This window comes from Gavia stellata, chromosome 21 (assembly GCF_030936135.1).
Source record: "Gavia stellata isolate bGavSte3 chromosome 21, bGavSte3.hap2, whole genome shotgun sequence".
In the NCBI taxonomy this organism is placed as follows: domain Eukaryota; kingdom Metazoa; phylum Chordata; class Aves; order Gaviiformes; family Gaviidae; genus Gavia; species Gavia stellata.
The window spans coordinates 15,310,153-15,335,456 of record NC_082614.1 but is presented as its reverse complement, the minus strand read 5'-3'; positions in this window follow the sequence as shown (position 1 = coordinate 15,335,456).

Genomic DNA, 25,304 nt, shown 5'->3' with positions numbered 1-25,304 from the left:
CCCACCCCAAACCCATGGTTTATCCAAGCCCCAAGGCACAATCTGGGGGACAGTGCCCTGCCCCTTGCGCACCCCGGTGCCCTGCCATGCCATAAGCCGTCAGGTGGCCGCACTGGCATCCTCATCCCCATCTCCATCCCCGTGGCACTGCCGTGCGGGACCGGGGACGGCATCGAAGCGCTCGGTGTGCCTTCCTGGGGACATGGCTAGGTGGCTAGCTGTCCCTGTGCCAGGGTGGCGTGGCACTGCATCCCCAGCACATGTGTCTTGAGTGCGCCAGGGCTCAGCCACCACCACCGCGCTCCCACCAGCCAAGCGGCTGCTTGGCACGGGCAGATTTTTCCTCTATGTGCCTTCGGTCTGTTTTCATGGGTAAAACAGCAATGTGGGGGGAAAAATCCGGCAGGCAGGCAGGCCCTTGCCTTGGCAGGCGGGATGGCTGCCCGCCAGTAGCGTTTTGATGCCATTACACCACAGATACAAGCTCTTAAGCATTAAAGATGGCTTTTATGGATCATAAAATCTATTATTACGGCTCGCCGCAGTTACTGGAGCAGCAATCAGCGGCACGGTGGGGTGTGGGTGCCACGGGGACCGTCCCCTCCTGCCCCATCCTGCCGGCGGAGGCGATGCCCTGAGGTCCTCCGGTGGGACCGCGGCGACAGGGACAAGGAGGGGGCATCATCCAGCCCCTAAAAACTCACATCCATCAGCCAAGCTGGGGTTTTCCAGCCATCAGCAATAGGTCCCCATCACCGCCCCGGGGCCCATCCCCTGCCCGGGGCACCCTGCTGGGTGCTGGGAGGGGGCAGCTCTCACCCCCCATGGGGCAGGATGGGGCTTGCCCACAAGCTTTTGGCAAGGACACGTCTTTATGGAGACTTTCAAAGCTGTCTGAAAGCTGCTGGCGAGCCTGAAGGGGAAACGCGGCATGCCTACTGTAAATTGAAAAAGAAAACCCAAACGTAAAATAATTAATGGGAATATTTGCATTAAGGTCTTAGGTTTTTTTGCAAATCTTAAATTTAGGGGCAGATATTACCTGCCAGGGCTTCTTTAAAGAGGAATTAATAGTAGCTGTTGTAATTGCCGACGAGGAGTAGCCTTCTGCGAGAGATAAGCTTATAATAAGCTGTCGTTGCCGGATGGCTTTAGAGTATTAACACGTAAGTTAATAAACACATATAATTGGGTGTCCCATCCCCAGGGAGGCCTCGGGGCCGCTGCGGTGAGCGGTGGAGCAGCCATGTCGAGGCGGCTGGCAGCAGCCGGCGGCTGGGTGAGCGGCGTGGCACCCGGCACCCGGCACCCTGCGCCCAGCCGAGCCTGTTCATTAATATGCGGCTCAGGCCGTGCGAGGTGCCCCTTCGGCTAAGAGGATGCCAAAAGGCAGACGTGCCGAATTTCCCCACTCTGCCACCTAACTGAGCACAAAGCCGGCGGCCGCGCTGGGCTGTGCTGCCATGAAGGTTGGAAATGAGAGTGAATTATTGACGGTGGTGGAAAGCGGCGCACGCTGGCCGGCTCGGCGGTGGGCAGCGGCCGGCTCGCTTGGGCTGGGTTTTGGGTGGACGCCACTTCACTGTGGGGTGTTAACCGCTGGGACGGGAGGCTGAGGAGAGCATCGGCTGTGCCGCGGGGCCAAGCCGAGGCAGAAATCCCCCACCAGCGGCACACAGCCGTGGTGATGGGTTGGCAGTCGCTCCCGGCTTTCCCAGGCCCTGGTAGTGAAGAACCATGGGTGGGTGCTGCCCCATCCTGCACCTTCATCATGGGGTGCTCACTGGATCTGGTGCTCGCTGGATGCGGTGCTCGCTGGATGCGGTGCTCGCTGGATCTGGTGCGCACTGGATGCAGTGCTTGCTGGATGTGGTGCTCCCTGGATCTGGTGCGGACTAGATGTGGTGCTCACTGGATGTGGTGCTCACTGGACATGCTTCTTGCTGGATGCGGTGTTCTCCAGGTGGAATGCTCCCCGGATGCGATGGTGCCTGGATGTGATGCTTGATGGATGGGATGCTGTCCAGATGCAAGGCCTGACGGATGGGATGCTCACCAAATGGGATGCTCTCCGGATGCAGTTCTCACTGGACAGGATGCTTGTGGATGGCATGCTCTCCAGGCAGGATGCTCCCTGGATGCCATGCTCTCCGGATGCACCGCATGGCGGATGGGATGCTCAGTGGGCAGGATGCTCGCTGGATGCCATGCTTGCTGGACGGGCTGTTTGCTGGGCGTGATGCTCGTCGGACGGGATGCTCACAGGACTCGACGCTCACCAAGTGCAATGTTTGGTGGATGCGACGGTGGCCGGATGCAATGCGGCGTGCCCGGCTCACCTCTCCTCCACGGCTCGCCTCCCACCTCTGCCCCGGGCTCCTGAGCGTCCAGCACAGCTGAGAGGGTCTCAGTTATATTTGCAACAGTTTTCATTGAAATTAAAAATATAATTCATGAAAGCCCTTCTGCTCGTGTTGGGCTTGGTAAACGCTCTGTGCTTCCTCCCCCTCCTTTTTAATAAAATCTAAACTGTGAAGCTAAACTACTTGACAGAGTCCTTTAAATATGTGCAAATATATATTTGCACTCATTTTTTTTTTCCCGGAGGCTCTTCCATTAGGTAATATTTGTTGCCAACATTAATTTCATTAGATTTTCATGGCATTTTAATAGGAGCCCCAGTGTTTTTTTGCATATATTAGCATGCACAAGGAAGCTAAGATCGACAAATTATAGTAAAGTAAAAATCCGTTTCAGAGGCAGTAAAAGGAACTTCTCGGGAGCTGCGTGTGAAGCCGGTGAGAAGGGGCGGAGTTGTGCTCCCCGGTCGTGCCCCGTCCAGCTGCAGCGTTTTGGGGCTGGCGTCCTGGCTGGGCACCACGCGCTTTGCCGTCGGCGATTGAACGTCGGCTCCGAAACCTGACAGCCACTTAATGAAGATATTTTCAACCTGATTGTCAGACGCGCGCACGGAGCCTGATTACAGCCAGAGACCCGAGTGGAAGAGCTCACAAATTAAATATGTGTTGATTATGCAAACTTGATCTCGTGTTTATTTCTCATAAATAAAGCATGAGCCGAGGTTCAGCTCTCCCGTGCACGCTTCCGAGGGCGATATTTATTGTATGCAAATTGGGCACGGGGCTGGGAGGAGAAGTAATCACCTGTTTATCAGATGGCGTATACGATCAGCCTGGAAATAATAACCAGGGTAAGAGTTTTACCTGGATTCTGATGGAGATTATATGGTCATCACCTTAAATTCACGGTCCCGAGGGTGTGCAGATGACACGTGTGGCAGCCGGTGGGTGCCACCCCCCCCGTGATGCCGGGCGGGCGCAGGGTCTGGCAGTGAGCCCAGAGGATTTAGGTGTATTTTACTGTGATAAGGGTATCTTACTCTGCATAGGGACATTTTACTCTGCATAGGGGTATTTATTTTAGTCTGCATAGGAATATTTTACTCTGCGTAGGTGTATTTATTTTGCTGTGCATAGGGATATTTTACTGTGCATAGGTGTATTTAAGTCTGCATAGGGGTATTTCACTCTACATAAGGGTATTTTACTGTGCACAGGGGTATTTTTACTGTGCATAGGGGTGTTTTACTCTTCATAGGGATACTTTACTCTGCGTATGGGTATTTATTTTACTGTGCATAGGGATATTTTACTGTGCATAGGTGTATTTAAGGCTGCATAGGAGTATTTTACTCTGCATAGGGTATTTTACTGTGCACAGGGGTATTTTACTGTGCATAGGGGTGTTTTACTCTGCATAGGTGCGTTTTACTGTGCTCAGGGCTACTCCGCTCAGTGCCATGCGATTCCGGGGGGCCGGGGAGGAGGGCTGGGAGCCGGGCTCCGGAGGGTCCTGCACCAGCCGGCAGGCTCCCGGCAGAATGAAAAATGGCATTTAAAGTTTTTAGAAAAACCCGATCTGGCAGCCTGTGTGGTCCTGCCCGGCGGTGCCACTTTGGGGAAGGTTTGGGAAGGAACCTGTGATAATGATAAATGCATCCAGGGCGATTCCCCCCCCCCCATCATTTCATAGGAAATACATGTTGGAAATGAAATTGAAATGAAAATGAATAAATATTTCATAGAATACAATTACCGTGGCTCAGGACCAAGACAACTGCAGCATATCCCACTGCACACACCGCGTTAGCAATTCAGCAGCAACGAATTGCTCTCTCGGCTTTTAATCTGCTTTTTTGCTAACACAAATAATCTCCCCAGCCCCCAGAGGGAAGGCGCCCATGGCGAAAACCGTGGCGAGGGCCGGATCCGGGCATCGCCCATCACCCTGGGGGCACCCTGGGTGCTGCCGGGCCGGGCTGGCAGCGCTGCAGGCAGGCTGGCTTCACTGCCAGGTCAAAAAATACCACGTTAAATCCAATTCTTTGCCGTAAAAGTGAGGAAGGGGGAAAAAATAGCAGGGGAACAGTGAGGAAGAGCTGAAATTCAATAAAAGGTGACGTGTTGTCTGTCCTTTCCCTGCCGCTGCTGCCCCGGCTCCACAGGACGGTGACAAACGTCCCCACCGGGGCTGGCAGCTCCGTGCCCAGGCTCTGGGACACGGCGGTTTCAAGCCTCCACCAGCCAATGGAGAAGAAAAAGGGCTTTTTCCGGAGCGCGGCGGGGAGCGGAGGATTTATGGGAAGCAATTTGGTGGCGAGAGTTTATTTTGTTTGTTTGCTTTTGTGGCCGGGGTGGCGTGAGAGCCTGGGCTGTGATGGCAGCCGGGTCTGGGGACGGTGCGGTCACCGGCATCCCGAGGGGCCCTTTCGGGATCTCCAAATCGCTCTGGCTCAGCCAGGGTGACACAAGCTGGTGTCACCTATGGGTGCCCAAACCAGGGCTGGCCAATGCCCCGTGGCTCCCAAAACAGCATCCTCCTCCCTCTCCCCTGGGATCCAGGAGGGATCCTCCACGCTGTCTCCCGGAGCGGACGCCTCGCTCGCGCTCTCCCCTCGTCCTCCCCATCGCCGGCCTTCAAACCGAAGGGGAACCACGTAAACCACCCCGCTCCGTTCCCAGCAGGCTCCCTGAGCCAGGCCCTCCCTGTGTTCCCCGTCAGGGGTGCGCTGGGGCGGATGGGGGGATCAGACGCTGCCTTTGATGCTCGCGGCAGGCAGCGGCACGGCAGCACTTAGCCTGATGGCGGGAGGCAGGCGGGAGCGCGGGGCCGGCGGCAGCGCTTTGAACAGGCATTACAGGGAAAACTCAACAAAATGGCACAGCCGCGGCAGCTCGGCAGCATCGTGTTTTCCCAAAGCAGGAATAAAACAGACGCGCAGACAGTACTTTGCAAACAATTTAATTTGCCTGATGCTTTGATATAGATGAGGATGCGGCGAGGCAGGCGCGGAGAGAGATGAAAAGCTCCGTCGGCTGCGGGGGGTGTCTGTGCCGTGTGTGACGTGCCGGCGTGCAGCATGCGATGTGCTGGTGCGCAGTGCTCGATGTGCCGGTGCGCGGTGTGTGACGTGCCGGTGTGCGATGTGCCAGCGCACAGCGTGCAGCACGGGGTGAGCGACTCTGCCTGTCTCCAACCCAACTCTGGGGCTGATGCCGGGGTGACCCCAAGCTCTTTCAGGGGCTGAGCCCGGCTGCACCGCAGGGGTGATGAGCATCACGTGCCGGTGCTGGGGACCCTGCTCCGGTGCCACTCAGGGACACCCTCTGTGTCACCTAGCCCTGCCCGACACCCATGCTGGGCTGGGGCTGCGGGAACCCTCCTCCCCCAGCAGCCGGGGAGCTAAAGAGACAGGGCTGGGAGAGCGTGAGGAGCGCGGCTGTCAGATATGGGGCACGCTGAAATATTAATGGAACTAACATTTCAATTACCTTTTATCTGTACAGGCTCAGGCTGCGGCGAGGGGGCTGGGGCGGCCCCCCCCGCGCGCTGTCACCCAGACATTCATGCTGTGCTGGTTCTTTTTATTGGTTTTCATCACTTTTGACATTGCCAACAATGAACCTTGAAGTAAATTTTCAGTAGTGACTGTGTCAGTGGAAAACCGTCTCCCCGTCATTTTTCTAAATTAGGCAATGATTTGAGTCCTTGGGGCTGGAGTGGGAGGAGAAGTGATAGGGCTGAGGAGGAGGAAGGGGGGGGCCATGGGGAGCGTCTTCCTGACCCCCCGAGCCCAAGCCCTGTCCCCGGCAGGACGAGGGGGCTGCCACCTCCCTGCAGCCACCCCTCCCCTCCCTCCCGATGCCGCAAAACCTGAGCAGCACCCAGATGTGCCCCAGCACCGGATCTGCCCTGAGCAGCACCCAGATGTACCCCGAGCAGTGCCCAGATGTGCCTCAGCGCCAGATGTGTCCCAGCGGCGGGGCCGGCAGCAGAGCCACAGTCCGGCCACCCACCCTGGCCCTGGCCCCCCCACGGCACCTGCCGCGCTGGCGGACACCGGCACTCCATCACCCTAACGAAGCTGGCACTGCCTTCCCCGTGCACCGCCCGTCGATGGGTGCACAGCTGCTCCCCGAGCCGGGGCTGGCTTGTGGCTCTCGGCTCTCGGCATTTGCTCGGGCGCCCGGTCTGCTCCGGCTGCGGCACCTTGCGCTGTGATGCCGGGAGGAGGGCTGCCCCTGGGGATGACACCACGGCACGGGGACACGCAGCCTGGCACCGTGTCAGGCCACCGGCCATGCTGGGGGTGTTTGATCCCCGACTGGGACCTGTCCCCCCTCCCAGCATCCATCGCCCTCCACCCCGTTTGTGATGCTCCCAGCCCCTCTCCTGGGTGCTTGCTGGTGCCAGGAGACCCCCCCGGCACTCGGGGCCAAGGTCCCCCTGCTCCAGACACACCAAGCTCCATCCCACACACCACGGTGATGCCGGGATCAGCCTTCCAGCATGGCGGAGCCGCTCCAGCTTCCATGCGCGGTGCCGGCACGTGGGCACACCTCTGCTGAACCACAGCCCTTCCTCGCCCCAGGGGGAGACTAAGCAGAACTTTAATTTTAATGTTCATTGAGCATGTAAAGGGGAAAAAAAAAATCAATTTAATAACCTCTCTTCACAAACAGCGCCTGGAGGCTGCTCGGCAAACGCAGCTTTGAGAACTTCAGAAAGTCTTTTGTGCTGTTATTTATCGCGGGGGATTAAATGGAGCCATAAGCGGCAGCAGGAGCAGCACCACCGTCACCATGGCTGAGCCGGGTCTGCTCCAGCCCCACGCCGCCGGCACGAGGCACCGGAGCCGAAGCCCAGCCAGGGTGGAAGGGCATGGAACGGTGCGAGGGCAAACACGTATAGCTGGGAAAAACTCCCGGCTTGGCTTTTTCCGAGAGGATGCTGCTCCTCCACCACCACCCGTTCCCCGAGAGCATCTTCAGGGGGGCTCTGGTGATGCGGCAGGAGCCGGGGGCTCCGGCAGGAGCTGCCAGCTTTGCAGACACCCAGGGAAGGATTTATTGTTCAACCCAATGCAATTCGCAGGAGAAATTATTCAGCAAACTCTGTTTGAGGCAGGGCAGGAGCGCGGCTGCCACCGCCACGGGGCTGCGGGGGCAGAATCGGTTTGCTCCTCGAAAAACAGCCCCTGGCAGCGGCGGCTGGGTGTCGGGAGGTGCGGCGTAGTGGGTGCCGTGGCAGCGTGATGGGTGCTGTGGTGGTGTGGCGGGTGCTGTCGAGGTGTGATGGGTGCCATGGTGGTGTGATGGGTGCTGTGATGGTGTGATGGGTGCCATGGTGGTGTGGCGGGTACTGTGACAGTGTGATGGGTGCTGTGATGGTGTGATGGGTGCCATGGTGGTGTGGCGGGTGCTGTGACAGTGTGATGGGTGCTGTGATGGTGTGATGGGTGCCATGGTGGTGTGGCGGGTGCTGTGACAGTGTGATGGGTGCTGTGATGGTGTGATGGGTGCCATGGTGGTGTGATGGGTGCTGTGACAGTGTGATGGGTGCTGTGATGGTGTGTTGGGTGCCGTGGTGGTGTGATGGGTGCTGTGGCAAGTTTCCCACCTCCTTGGTGTCAATGAGGTGTGCTGTTGCGTTTTGTCAAAAAAAAAAAAGGAAAAAAAGAAAAAAATGCCACCCAACCCCCCCCAAAACTGCAAAACAAGGCAACCCCCACGAGAGGGGCTGCCGGCGGCACGGCCGCGGGCTCCAGCAGGGTGGCCACCGTGGAGCCCCACACCGGGGCTGGAGCAGGCGGCTGGGGGCCGGGGGAGCCTCCTGCCAGAGCAGCTCCGCCAAGGAGCCCCGCGGCAGGATAAGTATGACCATGGCGGGGCCGGGGCAGCCGGTGGGGAGCAGGGTCGGTGACCGAAACATGGTCAAGCCTCTTTCCCCTGCCCCACCAAATGCCCAAGCAAAGCACTCAATTCCTCTGGATACGATTTGGGATGATGACGATTTGGCATTTAAATAATTCCCCTCTCTCAGTTCCGGCTCTGCTGAGTCGGGTGGAAACGCTGCACCTTATTTCTGACTCCGGTGCTGCCTCCCCTCTCTGCTCATTAACGCCGCTCTCGGCGCGCCCGTCACCGGCACGCTCCTCGCAGCGCGCCTGCCCCAAGTGCCTGGGAACAACTGTTTGCCATCAGCTTTTGATTCCATTCCTTTTTATCTTTACATTTCAATATCGTTACAAATCCTAGCGTTATTCAAATTACATCAATTATTCAAATTCTGCTGCTGGGAGGGTGAAGGGAAGGCGTCGTGACGGCTGAGCAGCACCCACCCGCCCCCCTCGGAGGGATCTACAATTCCCATGGGATCCATTTGAGTCCTGTTAACCCATGCTTTTGGCTTCCGTGGAACCAGTGAATTGCTCCAGAACCGCTTTCAAGTTCATTTCCGGAGACCATTTGCGGTGGGAATGATTTGAATAAACTTTCTGTTGACTTTGATGGCAATTTTTCCAGCCCAGCGCCTGGCAGCCTTCTTGTTTTGCTGCTCCAAGAGCGGGAGCGAGCGATGCCGGCAGCGCCGACCCTCCCAGGCCAGGATCCGGCCCCAGCGCAGGGCGATGCGCGACGTGCTGCCACCTCCGGAGCTTCCCCATTGCTTCCAGGGGGAAAACTTGGCTCCCGACTCCATCATCCCAAGGGCCTCGACCCCGCGGTGCCGCCGGCAAAGGAGGCTGCCATGGATGCCGCCCCCGGCCCCCCCGCGCCGCCCCCTCCCGCCCCCGTTTCTGCCCCGGCAGTTCAGCGCGGGTGACACGCAGATGGATGGTCCCTGTCATCGCCCCCGTCCTGCCCTGAGGAGGTGTCACCGTGATTTATGGCACTATCTGCGGCAGGCCGCCGTGCACGCCGAGGGCCAGCAGCCACGCTGTGCCGCGGGGGACGCCGCCATCCCGGGGACCCCGCCGGGCACCGCTCTCGTCCCCAGGGTCGGGTCTGGGGGCTGCGGGGACCGAGGGTGCTGCCAGCTCCTCCCACGGTGCTGGGTGCTGGGGCTGGGATCCTGCTGCGGGGAGTAAATAAATCACATTTCTGGGGGAGCTAAATAAGGGGGACCATCCCTCCTCACTGCTGCGCCCTCAGAGACTGAGCAGTGGCTTCTCCGGTGGCTGCTACGGGGCTGAGCCCATGGCAGCCGTCCCTGGCGAGAGGGACAGTCCTTGTCCGCCATACAGCCCCTCCGTCTCACCAGCCTTCTCCTCCGCTCTCAGGGCCGAGATTCCCGATGGGATTGAGAAGGAATAGGTAGGAATGCCCCAGGGAGCTGCCAGCTCCAGCGCTCGCCTGACGGACCCACAGAAGCTGAAATGTCCCCTTGACGCTTCAGCCTGCGGCTGATCTCGGGGACCTCACCCGCCACTGCTCCCCATGCCTCCCGTTTTATTTTATTTTCACGGCTGAAGCCAGGGGCGGGTTTTGCCCGAGATCTCCAATATCGGTTCTTTCCCACTGGGAGAACATTTTGTATAAAATTCAAGAGAAACGGCCGCAGCCGGCGCTGCCAGCTGCAGAGCCAGGGCTACTTAGAAATTGCCTCAGTTAAATGAAATTGAAATAAAATCAGGGACGTGTTTGACATGCAAAGGCGAGCGGCGGCTCAGGGGTCCCCACTGGCCTCATCCCACCCCGCTCCGTCCCCATCCCGTCACCTGGCCGTGGGGCCACGCCGGTCCCGGGGACCCCAAACCCGCTCCCCGTGCCTGCCGGCTGCCACCCCCGTGCCGCCGCCCCCCCCGCAAAGTGGGGGCCCAGATTTCTTTGCTTTCAGTGATTTTTGCCAGGCACAAGTATGATTAACACATCAAAAGGCTGTTTTGCTTTGCTTAACAATATTATATGCTTAACCGCTTCATTAATTGAATCATGGCAGTGTTTGTTTGTTCAGGTTGGGTTCATTGTAACAAGTCTATTTTATTTTGACTACTTTTGTGTTTTATTAGTATTTTTTAATTCTGGCTCTGCCTTGCAGCACATCAGCAGGGCTGGGCAGGGAAAGCAGCCGGCTGATGGACGTGAAGCAGGCCCAGCTTTTTAGCTGTGAAATCCCGGCTCCCGCGTTTGCTTGGGCACCCATGGCTGCGACTGGCCCAGCAGGGCAGGGACAGGGCCATGGGTGCAGGCAGAGCCTGCCAGCACGCTGCCCACACCTGCACCGGCCTCCACACGCAGTGCCATCCCTCCTGTCCCGCAATTGCCAGGTGAGTGCTCCGGCCTCAAGTGCCCGCGATGTCCCCAAGCATCCCGCTGCCCTGGGCATCCCACTGCCCTCCATGTCCCTGAGCATCCCACTGCCCTGGGCATCCCTGAGCATCCCACTGCCCTCCATGTCCCTGAGCATCCCACTGCCCTGGGCATCCCTGAGCATCCCACTGCCCTCCATGTCCCTGAGCATCCCACTGCCCTGGGCATCCCTGAGCACCCCACTGCCCTCCATGTCCCTGAGCATCCCACTGCCCTGGGCATCCCTGAGCATTCCACTGCCCTCCATGTCCCTGAGCATCCCACTGCTCTGGGCATCCCTGAGCATCCCACTGCCCTCCATGTCCCTGAGCATCTCACTGCCCTGGGCATCCCTGAGCATCCCACTGCCCGCCGTGTCCCTGAGTATCCCACTGCCCTGGGCATCCCTGAGCATCCCACTGCCCTCCATGTCCCTGAGCATCCCACCGCCCTGGGCATCCCTGAGCATCCCACTGCCCTGGGCATCCCTGAGCATCCCACTGCCCTCCATGTCCCTGAGCATCCCACTGCCCTGGGCATCCCTGAGCATCCCACTGCCCTCCATGTCCCTGAGCATCCCACCGCCCTGGGCATCCCTGAGCATCCCACTGCCCTGGGCATCCCTGAGCATCCCACTGCCCTCCATGTCCCTGAGCATCCCACTGCCTTGGGCATCCCTGAGCATCCCACTGCCCTCCATGTCCCTGAGCATCTCACTGCCCTGGGCATCCCTGAGCATCCCACTGCCCTCCATGTCCCTGAGCATCCCACTGCCTTGGGCATCCCTGAGCATCCCACTGCCCTCCATGTCCCTGAGCATCTCACTGCCCTGGGCATCCCTGAGCATCCCACTGCCCTCCATGTCCCTGAGCATCTCACTGCCCTGGGCATCCCTGAGCATCCCACTGCCCTCCATGTCCCTGAGCATCTCACTGCCCTGGGTGCCCCCAGTCCCACCGCCCAGGGAGCTGGTGGCACCCCGGAGCAGGGAGACCGAGGGACTCATTCCAGCCCCTGTGCCGGGTGCCAATGTCCTTCTTGCCTTCACAGGTGACAAATCCCCCTCCAGGGCTGGGAGCAGGGTCAGGTGCATGGTCACCCTCTGGGGACGTGCTGGCCAGGGTCCCTCAGTCGGACATGGGTGGGCTGTGGGGACCGCACGCACTGCTCGGGGAGCACGGACACCCTGTAATCCCAGTCTTCTTCCCAGGTTCCCAGCCCCTCTGCAGCCCCTCCATCACAGGCTGGAAACCAAGAAACTCAACCAGACTGGAAAAATGGCCCTGGGGGTCCTTCTCAAAGTGCCCACCAATGTTCCCCCTGCAGACACTGCAGCACGGCCTCTGAGACCCCCCCGAACCCCCCCGGCTTGCTCTCCCCCTCCTCTCCCAAGGATCCCCTCTGCAGGGCGGCATTCCCGCCCTGAGCTGCGTGAAATCAGATTAAGGGCAGCAGACAAAGCCCCGTGCAGGAATAAACACGGCGGGAGTGGGTCGGGGCTGCCGGGAAGCGGGAAGAGCCCCAGGAGCGGGGTGGCTGCAGCGGGAGCAGGGGTGGCTCAGCCCCCCGCGGGGTCCCCGTCCCACGCTGCGCAGCACGGGGACACAGGGATAAACACACGGAAGATGAAGACAGTGTCTTTCTGAGAGGCTAAGCTGTTCCTGGAGGGTTTCTGGGCCCTCCTGCCAGTGGGAGAAGATGAAATGATCTTGCAAGAGTGATGGAGACGGGGGCACATCCCTCCGCACGGGCATGTCCCGCTGAGCCCCAGGGAGGGCAGCCGGGGACACAGTCTGGGGACAGTGACCCCGGGACAGGACACAGCGAGTGGAATCACGTCCTGACATGCCATAGCAAAGCGCTGCGGGCTCGGCCGAGGCACTACCGACTGGATGCTTTATCGTTCCCATTGCGATGTTATGTCCCTGCTCTGGTTTTCCTCCCGCCGCTGGCGTTTCAGCCGCGCTGGGGCTGGGGACAGGCTGGGACGAGGCGCCCGGCCAGGCTGGGCGATGCTGGGGAGCGGAGGGAGCCCCAGCCGCAGGAGGAGATGGGATCGCTGGAGAATCCAGACAGCAAATAATCTGGATATGAAAAGAGCTGCTGATGCCTCATTAGCAACTTTGAAAAGCATCCGGTGTAAAAAAACGGTCTGCCCTTGTATTTGGTGTTTTCTGCTCATTCCTCCTCTTGTCCTTGATTAATAATGACATTTGCATGTAAATTGGCTCCTGGCTCCTTCAGAGCAGCCGCTCCTGCCTGTCCCCACCTGAAGCTTCCCCCAGTCTGCACCCCCTGCCCTGGAATGCCTGGGTGCCCGTGGCACGGCACGGCATGGCATGGCACAGCGTGGCATGGCACGGCATGGTCCAGCACCGTGCATCGAGCTGGGACCCATATCCTCCCTTTGCTCTGCAGTGACCGGCTTGAGCCACCGACATCTGCAGGGCTGGGACACGGGGCAGGGACATGGGACAGGGACACAGGGCTGGGACATGGGGCAGGGACACTGGACACGGACATGGAGCCGGGATATAGGGCAGGGACACAGGGCAGGACAGGGAGCTGGGACATGGGGCAGGGACAGGGAGCAGGGACAGGGAGCTGGGACATAGAGCAGGGACACGGAGCAGGGACAGGGAGCTGGGACACAGAGCAGGGACATGAAGCAGGGATGAGGACATGGAGCAGGGACAGTGAGCTGGGACATGGGGCAGGGACACTGGACAGGGACAGGGACATGGGATATAGGGCAGGGACACAGGGCAGGACAGGGAGCTGGGACACAGAGCAGGGACGCGGAGCAGGGACACAGGGCACGCTGGGGAAGCCGCCAGCCCCGCGGTGCCCGGGATCCAGTGTGCCGCTGTTGTGTGTCGCCCGTCGGCTCTGCAAAGCTACCCTGTCAGAGTGCGAGCGGCTCTGCGACGCCGACTCCGCTGTTTATCGTACAAAGGCATTTACAATTGTTTGAACAAGTTCCCCGCTCCACGCCTGCGCTCCCCCGGGACTTCATTTTCAAAAACAAATGCACTTGCTGAATGCATATGGAAAAGTGCCTCTCAGTCGGGCAATCCGTCTGGCTGTTTGATGTCTCGTTCCCACATCATGTCATTTTAAAAAGTAACATTTTGTTAATGGAAAACATTTCGTGGCTGTTCCATCTCCTCTTTCCCAGCCTCAGTGGATGCGGGACAGGACAGGGGACCGGCCGTGTGCCACCAGGGCTGCCCATGTGCCACCGCCTCGCTGTCCTCGGTGGGACGCCTGTGCCGTGCCGCCCCGGGAGCGCTGTCCCTCCCCTCGCCCTGCCAGCCGGGAAATCACTGGGGGCCGGGGAGTGGAGTTGTTTTAAACCTGTAATACAGTGGACTGGAGCATAAATTTCCAAGAAGGACCAGCAGCAGCGCGGGCAGGAGGAGGAGGAGGAGGAACTACGGCCCTGACCGGGGATACTGCGGAGAACCGTGCCTGTCCCCCCAGCCGCCGTGGGGAAGGGGGACAGTGGGGGCTCCCAGGGGACAGGGGTGTCACCTGCACCCTCCCACTGGGGAAATACGAGCTCCCGGGGTACGGCCAGGGCACCCCAGGGCGGGAGGCTGCTCCTCTGGGGGTGTCGCAGAGCTGGGGGGGGCCCCGCACAGGTTGCCCCCGCCCGAGGCACGGCCAGCCCCATCTGCACCCCAACCCAGCCCTGGGGACCCCGCTCCCCCTGGGGCAACGCACCAGGCTGCTAAGAAGGCAAAGCCAAGCCCGTGAGGAGCCGGAGAGCCACTGACCCTGTGACAGCGGTGGCAATAGGTGTCGGAGATATTTAAACATCTCCAAACTTGCAGGAGGAGGGGGGTATTTTTAGCCGGGCATGGTGTGCCACCGCTGCCGCCGCCTGCCAGCCCCTCGGCGAGGGTGGGAGCTGGCACCAGGATGGAGCCGCCGGCCGCAGGGATGGCCGGTGCCGGTGCTGCCGCTGCTCGGACAATGCTGATTTTAAAAACACAGTGTGTAGCAAAGGGCGATGCTCTCCCGGCACAATAAATTCCCCCAGCCCCTGCTAATCAGGAGCAGTTGCTTAATTGGCATGTTTCTGCCCGGCTGGGGTCTCTGCCAAAGAGGGAGCCTCACCGGTCCCAGCAGTCGCAGCCCAAAACCTCCCGTGCCCTCGGCCGACAGAGCAGCCCGGGACCAGGGACAGAGCAGGGACACTCCGGGACTGGCAGGGCAACCGGGAGGGCTGGGGCCACCCACGCCGCCTGGCCTTGGTCACATCACTTAGCCTTGGAAGGGTCGCCATGCCGGTGTCACCACCCCCCAAATCCACCCATCCTCAGAGACTGATGCCAGAGAGTCGGCGGCAGGGCTCGGCGTGCCGGCGGCCGGCGGGACGGTGGGGTTGCGGATGCCGCGCACAGGGGTGATGCTGGCGCGAGCCCCCGTTTGTGTCGTTCCCAACCTGCCACCGCGAATCAAAGGAGCTGCCACGCACGCCGCAGCCCTTTCTTCTCATATCACTCACACCACTTCCATGCTACATTGTGACAATGGGGTATAATTAAGGTGTCAGCATATCATTTAGCCTTTTCAATATAAAACCAGGAGACAGGCTGGGAAATCTGTAGTCGTCTTTAATGAGGAATGCAGGGGAAAAAATAGAGAGGAGGAGAAGAGGAGATAGCGGCTTGGCAAAGGCGAGACAAAAGGCCCCTCCGTGACACGGGGCTTTGGAAGACGCGGTGCTGTCGCCAGGTGCTGCCATGGCCCCGATCCATGGGGCACTGGGCTCACACGCTGCCACGGGTGCCTTCGCTCTGATGGGCCACCCAGTCCCGCAGCCGGAGGGCAGGAGGGGAGAGGGGACCCTGCCGGGGCCGGGCACCCCCAGGGCTCTGGGAGCAGCCCCGGAGCGGTTCCCGGCAGCTCCCACCTGGAAGTCGTGCTCGAACGCTGCTCCCGGCCCACGGGGGTCTTGCAGAGACGTGTGGGACATGCAATGAGCTCGTGGCATGAACAAATGCAATCAGCTGCTCAACAACGGACAGAGCCATGTGTGCCGCCAGCTCACGCCGGTGCCGGTGCGGCACCATGAACACAGATGCAGCACCGGTTTGATGGGTGCTGCATCCACTGCATCGCCAATGGTTTGCACAACAGCCATTCCAGCCCCGTTAATATTTTTCCCAAACTCCAGCGGCTGATTCCCAGCAGTTGTTACATGGGGCGAGCCCGACTGCATCATTGTGCCGAAAGCGGGGTGTCCCGGCTCCCCCACACCGTCCCACAGGCACCGCACTGGGGGCTGGTTGCAATTCAGAGGGCAACGAGGAGTTCAATGCCATCAATAATCTCTTGATGGCTATAGAAAGCGCTTTCCCGAGGAATAAATTCTTGCTGCATCAAAAGGAAGCTGCAAATCAATGCAGGAGTCTCCCGTTCGTAACGATGGGAACTCGTCTCGCTACAGTGGGAAGCATTAGCTGGGCACGGAGAGATGTGGGGCCGGGGCTGTGCCCCTGCGCTCGCCCCACGGCCGTGAGCATCAGCCCCCTCCATAAACCGGGCACCGAAATTAATGATGGGGTGAAACGAGAGCGGGATGAGCTGCCCGGGCCAGCGCAGTGGCCACGCTCACCCCCACTGCTGTGCCAGCCCTCGGAGCCACGCGCCGGAGGACACGGCTGCAAACGCCTCGTCCTGCTGCTAGCCCGAGCTGGGGGTGGTTAGAGGAATTTTATTTTTTATTATTTTTATTTCTTTTTCTTGTATAATGATCCCTCTCAACTTTTCTATGCGGTGCAGCCCTGCACAGCCGGCTGGGGCGGCTGGGCCCCCTCCGGCGCCCGGCTGCGGTTCAAGGCAGGGCTGTGGTGCTGCCGCCGCGGCGGTGGCCCCCGCGCAGCCTCCCGCCTCCGTCCCGGCCTTTGTCTGCGCCGGCTCCGGCTTTCAGGGCAGTTTCGGCGAGATGGATGTGCGGCCCCGCCGAGGCAGACATGTTCCAGGCGAGATCCCGGGAAGAGGTTTCCTTAGCAACAATAATGAAGTGCGAGCGAGAGAAAAGCTCTCCCGGCTCCGCTCCCTCCTCCGGGACTCCTGAGCGGGTTTGGGTACCTCCGATAGCAGAAGTGCATTACAAGGGCCTGGACTGAGTGCCGGCGCGGGAGCAGAGCCGCCACCGCGGGCCCCGGCAGCGGTATCTGGGCTTTGCTCCCCGGCGCGTGCCAGTGCCGCGTGTGCTGGGCAGCCAAACCACATGCAAGAGCCGAGGTCCCGGCACTGCCCGAGCATCCCTCTGGCCACGGAGCAGCTCTCGCCTCCCAAATCTCCGAGCTGCCTCTGCTCAGGAGGACGGAGATGTGCCGTGCGTGGGGCCAGGGAGGAGCCGCATGCCTCAAAAGCAGGTGCTGCAGCCCGGCTCCGGCGGGAAACCCCAAAATGCGACGGGTGACCCTGTGCCCCGGCAATGCACGGTGGCACGACCTGCCCGGCAGCTCCTGGCGGGATGCTTGGGGAAGGGGCACGGGCTGGAGCATCCCTCTGGCCGCAGGGGCTCCCAGCAGTCCCCGCCGCCGGCCACCAGCACCGGAGAAGCGGCTGCGATGGCGGGTGCCGGGGCGGTTCCCAGCGAGGATGGTGCAGGCAGGGCCGGCGGGACGGCCGCTCCCCTCCGCAGCCCCGGCAGCGCCCGCCGGCAGCACACCGCGCCGCCTGTAATTGCTAATCCGAGTTCTTAATTATCTCGTTTGAAATGTATTTCTCCCCTTTCACCTCTCCCGTAATGAAATCACAGGTGAGGCGCCCTCCGACAGGATGAATCCCCGGCGGCCGGGGCGTGGGGGGGCCGGGGGCCGCAGCTTCACACAAATCCCTCCGTCGGGCTGGGGAGGTTTAATGGGGCTCAGCCAGCAGCTGCTGCACCCCAATATCTAGTCTTGCAGGGAGGTCAATCAGCACCTCATTAGCGCCGCGCTCCCTCCACCCCCCAGCCCTCCTTGCAGCACCCCCCGGCTTTTGGGGGAAAAGCCAACCCATTTGGGCTCTTGTTCAGTTGGGCATCACCGGGACAGCCTCCATCCTCTGGGAAACCCCTGCAGGAGCGAGGGGCTGGGGGTGGCTCTGCAGGGTGGTGCCCCGTGCCCCGGCTCCAGTGGGACCCCCCAGATCTCCCCGGGAGCCTTCCCCCCCGCCTCGGTTGCGGCAGTTTTCCAGCCTCACCGCGAAGCAGTGGTGATGCCACTTCCTCCCTGGCCCCACCGGCTCGCCGGGCGATGGCACTGTGCCTCGAATCACAATTACAGTAAATAAATCCTATTAGAAAGACTTTTACTACCGCATGTGCCTCATTACAAGATGCCCAAACCCCCGGCTCCTGGGATCGCCATTGTAATGAGGCCAGGATGGATGGATGCTGGAAAATTAATGCTTATACCAGTTAATTTGTTTTTATTAGCACGTGTCGGCCACAGAGGGGATGGCGGGGGGGTGGGTGCCACCTCACCGGTGCGGTGCAGGGATGGGGACCCCACCATGGCCGTCCCTGTAAGAGCAGCAACCGGGCAGCGAGCTGGACCGCTGCGTGCCATCGACCCCCCCCAGCCACCGCCCCGCTGCCCTTGGCCTTGGGGACACCCCTGTCCCACGCCGGGGCAGGATGGGCATCCTCCTGGCAGATGGTGGCGAGGAACCAGCACGCCGGACAAGGTCACGTCTCATTAATAAAGGCTAATTAAGAGGAAATCATCAAAAAGAGAGGATGGAGCCGGGCTAAATAGTCCACGCTGGTGCTAGCTGGTAATTAACTCGTTAGGGCTGCGGTGGCTCCAGCACCCGGTGCGGCACCGGGGGGGCGCCGGGAGCATCCCTGTCCCCGTCCCCTGCCCCGCGGCCACCGCGCGTCCCCTCGCCCGGCCCCGTGGCACGAGTATTGACAGCCGTACCTGCGGGGACAGCTGGGCCTTCCTCTGGCTTGGAAAATATAGATCGCACCGTTAATAATACATACATTTATTAAAATTAAACCACCAGCAGATATTACATCCAGCAGCACTAAATTATGGATAGACCTCATCCCCAACCTTTGTTTTTAATTAAAAAGCCCCTTTCAGTAATTCCATTAAAGCAGCAGCTTATGTTTTCTTTCTCTTCCCCTCTTTCAAGCGCGCGATCCGGCAGCATTTGGGTTGCGCTGATGAAACGTCTTTGAAGTTTCATGAATTGCTGATGTAATTGAATAAAAATAATATTAAGGAGAGAGAGAGAGAGAGAGACTTTTCTCTAAACCTAAATCCTAATGAAATCACCTTACCGCGCTGAGCAGAGTGACAGCGAGATGCTGGATTTGTGCATATTCCCGTAATCCTAAACCCATTAGCCGGGAGGCTCCGTGCGAACCACATGTTGCGGATTACGGCCCGAAAAAAGGCTCCGACAAAAACCTGAACCTCCCTTTAATTGCTGCGGGGAGGCACAAAGACGCGGGACCCCCCGAGGGCGGAAGGTGCGCTGAGCGCGCCAGGGCTCAGAGCCCTCGACCTCCCACCTCGCCCCACTAACGAGCCCCTCGCAAACACTTCGTTAGCACTTTCCTCAGGAACCAGGTGGCCCGCAGTTAAGGTGGAGGGCTTTCCAACCATTTTGCCACGTGCTGTTATTAATGGAAATATTAATTTTGCATAAGCGCCTCTTTCCACCCCTTAAAAAAAAGATTATTTTAAAAGCTGCTGGAAGGCAGCAGCGGGGCTGCAGCGGCTGGCTGCACAGGGACCGTGATGGTGCTCCCGGTTACACCGGCACCCGCTGCCCTCCGGCCTCGGCACCCCTCGGCAGCGCCGGGCTGCCTTCCCTCACCTGCTTATGGAAGGCCGATGGAGCCTGGGGCCACCCGCGCTCCGAGGATGCTCCCACTAACGGGGACCGTGTCAGGAGGGTTCGGCTGCGTTCCCCCATCGGGTGTAACTGCAGTTTCCACCCTGCGCGGCACCGGCCCAGCGCCTCCCCGGCCTCCTGCTCCTTAATTGTGATCACCCTTAATGTATTGTACCAGCCGCCGTTAACCAAATGATAATTGCAACATCGATCTTGCAAAAAATCACTGCGGGAAACCCAGGCGGCTGCATCCCAGCGCCGAGGTGAAGGGCAGTTCAGCCCCGCGCCGGCAATGGGGCTGGCAGAGCCGCGACGCCGTCGGGACCCCGGCCGTGCCCCGGGCCGGGCTCTGCCCTGCTCTGCCCACCCCGGCTCCCCCTGGGCAGGGATGCCCGGCCCGAGGCGATGCTCAGACAGGAGCCGGTGCTCCGGCAGCCGCCGGCGGCTCCAGCCGGCAGAGCGCAGAGCCCGGGTACCACAGCACATCGCGCGTGTCCCCGTGCCGGGAAGGGGACCACGCTCACCGGGACTGGGAGGACAAACTTGCCTTTCCTTTCTTCCCTCTCTCCTAATTTCTTTCTTCCCAATTTAAACTCCTCTCCAGGATAATGCAATAAAGACTTGAAGCACCTAATTTTCATTGGGGGACAACAGACGCAATGGTGTATTTACCCAGTCATACCATTATGAAATCCTACAATTAAGGCTTCAATCAGATAAATGCAATTACATAATACGATCTTATACGATATAATTAAAAACATCTGCAATCAAACAGAAGCCGATGGTACAGTAATCCTTAATCAGAAATTACCCACCAGCAGCTCCAGTGGAGAGGCTCCATCCTGGAATTTGGCGGGATGCAGCGGCAGCGTCATGGTCCCCCTCGCGCACAGCCACGGTGGGAGGATGACGGGTGGCCGTGGGTGACCACGGGGAGCTGACGGGAGCCTTTGGGCCAGCCCGTCCCATCCCAGCCTCGCTGTGCCCCAAAAGCCATGCCCAGCTCCCGTTTCATCCCATGAGCCCAGAGCCACAAGGGCTTGATGTTCCCCACTCCCCAGCTCAGACCCGGACCGAAATCCCACCGGTGCTGGCATGGGGACACCAGGACACTGGATCAGCAGGCACCGTGGCACAGAGAGGTGCAGGCTGCGCGGCAGACGATGGGGTTCACCCGCAGGTCCCCCCAGCCCTGCCAGGGTCTCAGGCTGGCAGCCCCATGCCTGCAAAGCGACTGGGGACACTCCCCGGGATGTGCACGTGGGAATGGGCTGGGCATCGTTGGCTGGTTTTGGTTGCACCGGCCACATCAGCACCAGCATCCCGGTGTCGGTGCCGGGACGGGCTGAGCCGTGCCGGGAGCGGTGCGGGGCGGGTGGGCTGCGTGCCTGGTCCTGGCTGTGTCCCCGCGTGCCGCTGGCTGGCACCAAATGAAGACAAATGGGCTGGGTGACACATTAGCATCCATTAACGGAAGCGTCGCGCCGGCGCAGGCAGGAGCAGCAGCGGCTCCCAGGCTGGTGTGCAGAGCACCGCAGCCCCGGGCCCGGCACCCCCTCCACGGGGTCCAGGGGTGATGGAGCTCAGCGGGGCTGGCGCAGCCTCGGGGCTCCCGGCACCAACACCTCGGCTCTGCCCGCAGCCAGAGCCCGCCCGGGGCCGTTGGCAAGGGCAGCGGGAGCTGGACGGGGTCCAGCCCCGCACAGGCTCCCCAACCCCTCGGCTCACACCTCGGCGTCAGCATCCCGCTAAGTTTTGCTTTTGGGGGCTGAAGAGAGCGTCGGCTCCTCCTCATTATTTCGGGGCACAGCACACCTCTCCCCGCCCGGGGAGCTGTGGGAATTCCACGTTTTGCTGTCAGATGTGCACACCACGAGGGATGGGGGCGATGAACAGAGCCGTGCTCGGGAGGAGAGAGAGAAGCAGGGTTTTAAAAAGCCCACGGAACGAGCGTTGCTCTTTCAGCCTTTGCATTGGAGTGTCCCCCATGCAGGAGGTTGCCCACGGCCCCGTCCGAGCAGCCACCCGAGAGCACCGGTCCCGGCCCCGTGCCAGCAGCGTTGCGCCCAAACCAGGCTGCCACCGAGCAAAGCCGAGCCGCGGCGGTGGGCTGGGGGCAGCCAGGGTCTGCACGGCCCCATGGCCCCGGCAGCACGGCCCTGCCGCGGGACCCCCCATCACTCTGAGCCCCTCGTCCTCTGTGCCCGGCTGGATGTTAGTGCTGCTAATTAAAAAAAAAAGGCAGAGAGTGAGAATTATAGCTGTTCCTACCTAACTGCAGCATTAGGGACAGGGCACTTCGCATCTCCTCCGAGCGCTTGCCAAGCTGCCGGCCAGCTCTGCTCCGGTGGCACCAGGCGCAGGAGCTCCCCGCTCCCACCTCCAGCCGCAGCCCCAGCTCCTGCCCTCCACACCCTGCCTCTCGCAGGGATGTTTTTGGGGGTGCAGACGTGAACCCCTCCCTGTACATGCCGAGCCATTTCTCAGCTGGCTCAGGCATCCCTGGGACAGCACGCGGCGCTTCCCAGCGTGCCAGCGCCGGCCACTGGCAGCCAATATTCAGCCAATGCCGGGGGGGTCAGGCGGAGCCGCGGGGCGAGGTGGGAGCACCAACCCTGCCAACCTTTTCCACCCCCTGACCTTTCCCAAGCCCCTCTCGGAAATGCCACGGAGTTCCTCGCCCGGCCGGATTAAATGTCAGGGAAGGTGCATTGAATATCTCCAGCCGCTGCGCCGGGTGCTTGTGGGTGGGTTTCCCCAGCACCGAGGGCATCTCTAATGGGTGCACAGGCTACGGTCCAGCCTGTCCCCATCCCTGTCCCCATCCTCATCCCGGCGCAGGGCTGAGCCGGCCGTGCCGCTGGGACGATCCGCGCTCGGCTGGCTGCGAGCGTTTAAGCAGAATTGAGTGTGTGTTCAGGCACTTTCAAACACAAGTAATCTTCATCTGGGAGACGGAAAGTGAAATATGTTATTGCCGGCCGCAGTAAATTACCCGTGCCAGCCCTCGCGTATAAAACATCGCAGTTGCCGGCCAGTGCACTCACTCACCCGCGCTGCGCTGCCTGCCGCCCCCCATAAATTACAAAATAAATGGCTGGTGGTCAGCCCTGACGCGGTGCTGGGGCTTGCGTGGCCGCCCCAGCACCCACCCCAGCACCGGCTCCGGCACCACGCAGGCAGGTCCCGCTGGGGCAGGCAGGGCCCCGGCCTTGGGGGACGGATCCCCCCTGGAAAGCACCGGGTCCTGCCGGCAAGGCCAGCGGGAGCTGGGGACGGACCGGCGGCAGCAGCCCCACCGACTCCCGGTGCCGGCAAAGGCGTGCCGGCTGGTTCATCCCTGCCCCCCCGGAACGGCCCCCCAGCAGGGCCCTGCGTCGGGGCATCCTTGGCACGGCGGCAATGGCGCGTGTGCACCTGCTTCGTCAAGGCTAACGAGCCGCAGTGGCAGCAGCGGCGGAAGCGCCCAAGGAAGGCAGGAGGAGAGCACGCAGCTCCCGCTCATTTTTTTCTCTGGGAAAGGCCTTTGGAAAGCCAAACCCAAAGCCATAAAATAAATAAAATAAAATAAATTCCTGCAACTTTAACAATCATTGTGTTGGATTTGGGAGATGTTATTCCTCGTGACAGACAAGGGCAATTATCTGCTATCCGCCAGCAGTTTTAGCCTAATTTCATTACTGCTGTGCAATTCTTCCCGAGCCGCTAGTCTATCACTGTCTCACAGAAAGGATTAGCCGGCACTTTCTTCATCTTCAAATGAATTTTAGCTGTCATGCCCTTGATGAATAGAAGAGGGAGGACTGCTAACCCACGCAAGCGAGCGTGGCAGCCCAGCTGCGCCACAAGCGCCGGCACTGGTGCTCACTGACGAGCATCACCCGTGCCGGGCACGCCGGAGCTGCCGGACGGGGATGCTGCCTGCTGCTGCCGGCACGCCGTGGCGAGCAGGGCTTTCCTCCGCGCTCGCCTGCTTGCGTGCAGGAGGAATCGGCCGCAGCGTTTTCTTTGGAGACCACATTTGGGAAGCAGGCAGGGCTCTAAGCTGGTGCCCAGGGGCAGCCTTTCTCCCGGCATCCAGGAGGGATTAAAATGACAGCATCTGTAATAGAAGGAAATAATGAACACGCCATCTTTCTCCCTCTCCAGAAGATGTTTATCTGTCAGTCCGGGCCACCGAGGAATAGAGAAAACCAATTTAAACTTCAGAGCTGAAACTGCAGAGGATGCCGTGGGGACAGATGTCCAGGCGACGGCGTCCCACGGGGATCCACCGTGGCCCCAGAGCCGAGGGGTGAATTGATGCTTCGCTTTCCTGGCCAAGCTGGAAAAAGGCGTACGGAGCCCGGCTCGATGGCCCCGTGCTCGCGTGGCAGGGGGAACGCCTGCACTGCAGGCGTGCCAGGGGCTCTCGGCCCCATCAGAGCCTCCTCCCCAAATAACGGGGGAAACGGCTGAGCTCACCAGGGCGGCGAGCCCGGATGCGCCCCGGGATGCCCAGGGCAGGACGGCCGGAGCAGGTCCCCGGGGCCACCCCGGGATGTGGGACGTCACCTTGCATAGACGAGAAGCTCCGGAGCCAATTGCCAGTGCCTGGGGCTGGTGGCAGCCCAGGGGCTCCGATATTTTTGTAAATGTTAATTCCCAACCAGCGCATCGTCCCGGCGGAATATTTTAGCACCTTTAATGCAATTTCCTACCCTCTCTGAAATACTATTTTAATACAACCCAGCCGCACCGTATACCTGCTCCCTAATAAACCTCTGTGACTTTAATGAACTAAATAGCAAATTACTTTTTTATTCAAGAATGAAATTTCATCATATTCATAATTCATATTTTATTTCAGACATCTGCTGCTGATTACATTACATTTAACTAAAATTAGATGATGCTCAGAATGTAATTAAGCCCCTGCCAAATTCTCTGGCCCACCAATACCAGCCTCGCTCAGCGGGGGCCGCTTGGAACCTAATATGTAATTAGGAGCTATTTTCTAGCTGTTTTTAAAGTCTGAAAATTAGCTGCCTTTATTAATCACACAGACAAATATAAAGCAGAGCCAACGCTTGCTGAAATTTCTAAAAAGGATTTTTTTTTAATTATACACCACATAGCGCTGAGACTCATTTTGAATGTTGATTTGTTGTGCACTGACATTTTGACAACTAGTTCTCAATTTGTCTGTCGTAGTTAGGCAACAACAAAGCAGACGGTAATACTTAACTTTCAAAACCTTCAGCGTGCCGGGAGGGGAGAGGGAAGGGAGAGACGGGGGCGACGGGCTCCCCGTGGGTGCTCGCCTCGCCGGGGTGCAGCTGGGCACCCCGCTTGCTCCGTGCCGAGCCCCAGCCAGACCCGGGGAAGGAGGGAGCCCCGAAATCCCCGGCACCGGGGCGGCAGAGGGCACGGGAAGCCCTTCTGCAGGAGCAGATGCAAGCTCTGCAAACCGCCCTTGAAATGGCACGGGGGGGTCCCGGCTCGCCCAGGAGCCCCTCGTCCTCCTGGGGGCATGGGGCAGCACCCAGCTGGGGCACCCCCAGCCCCAGGGGGGACCCCCAGATGCCCTGAGCCCTTCAGGCTCCCCGCGCAGAGCCGAGCACACAACACACAGCACTGAGCCCTGCCAGCCGTGCAGGGGGTCCCGGGCCCCAGGAGGGACCCCGGGAGCGGCGGGGAGCCCCGAGGGTCCCGAGCAGCCCCCCGCCCCTGCCATGGCTGCATGCTGACATTTCCTCTCTCTCACTGACCCTTTTTCTGTTCTCTCTGTTGTCGCAAATAATGTCACTGCCTCCT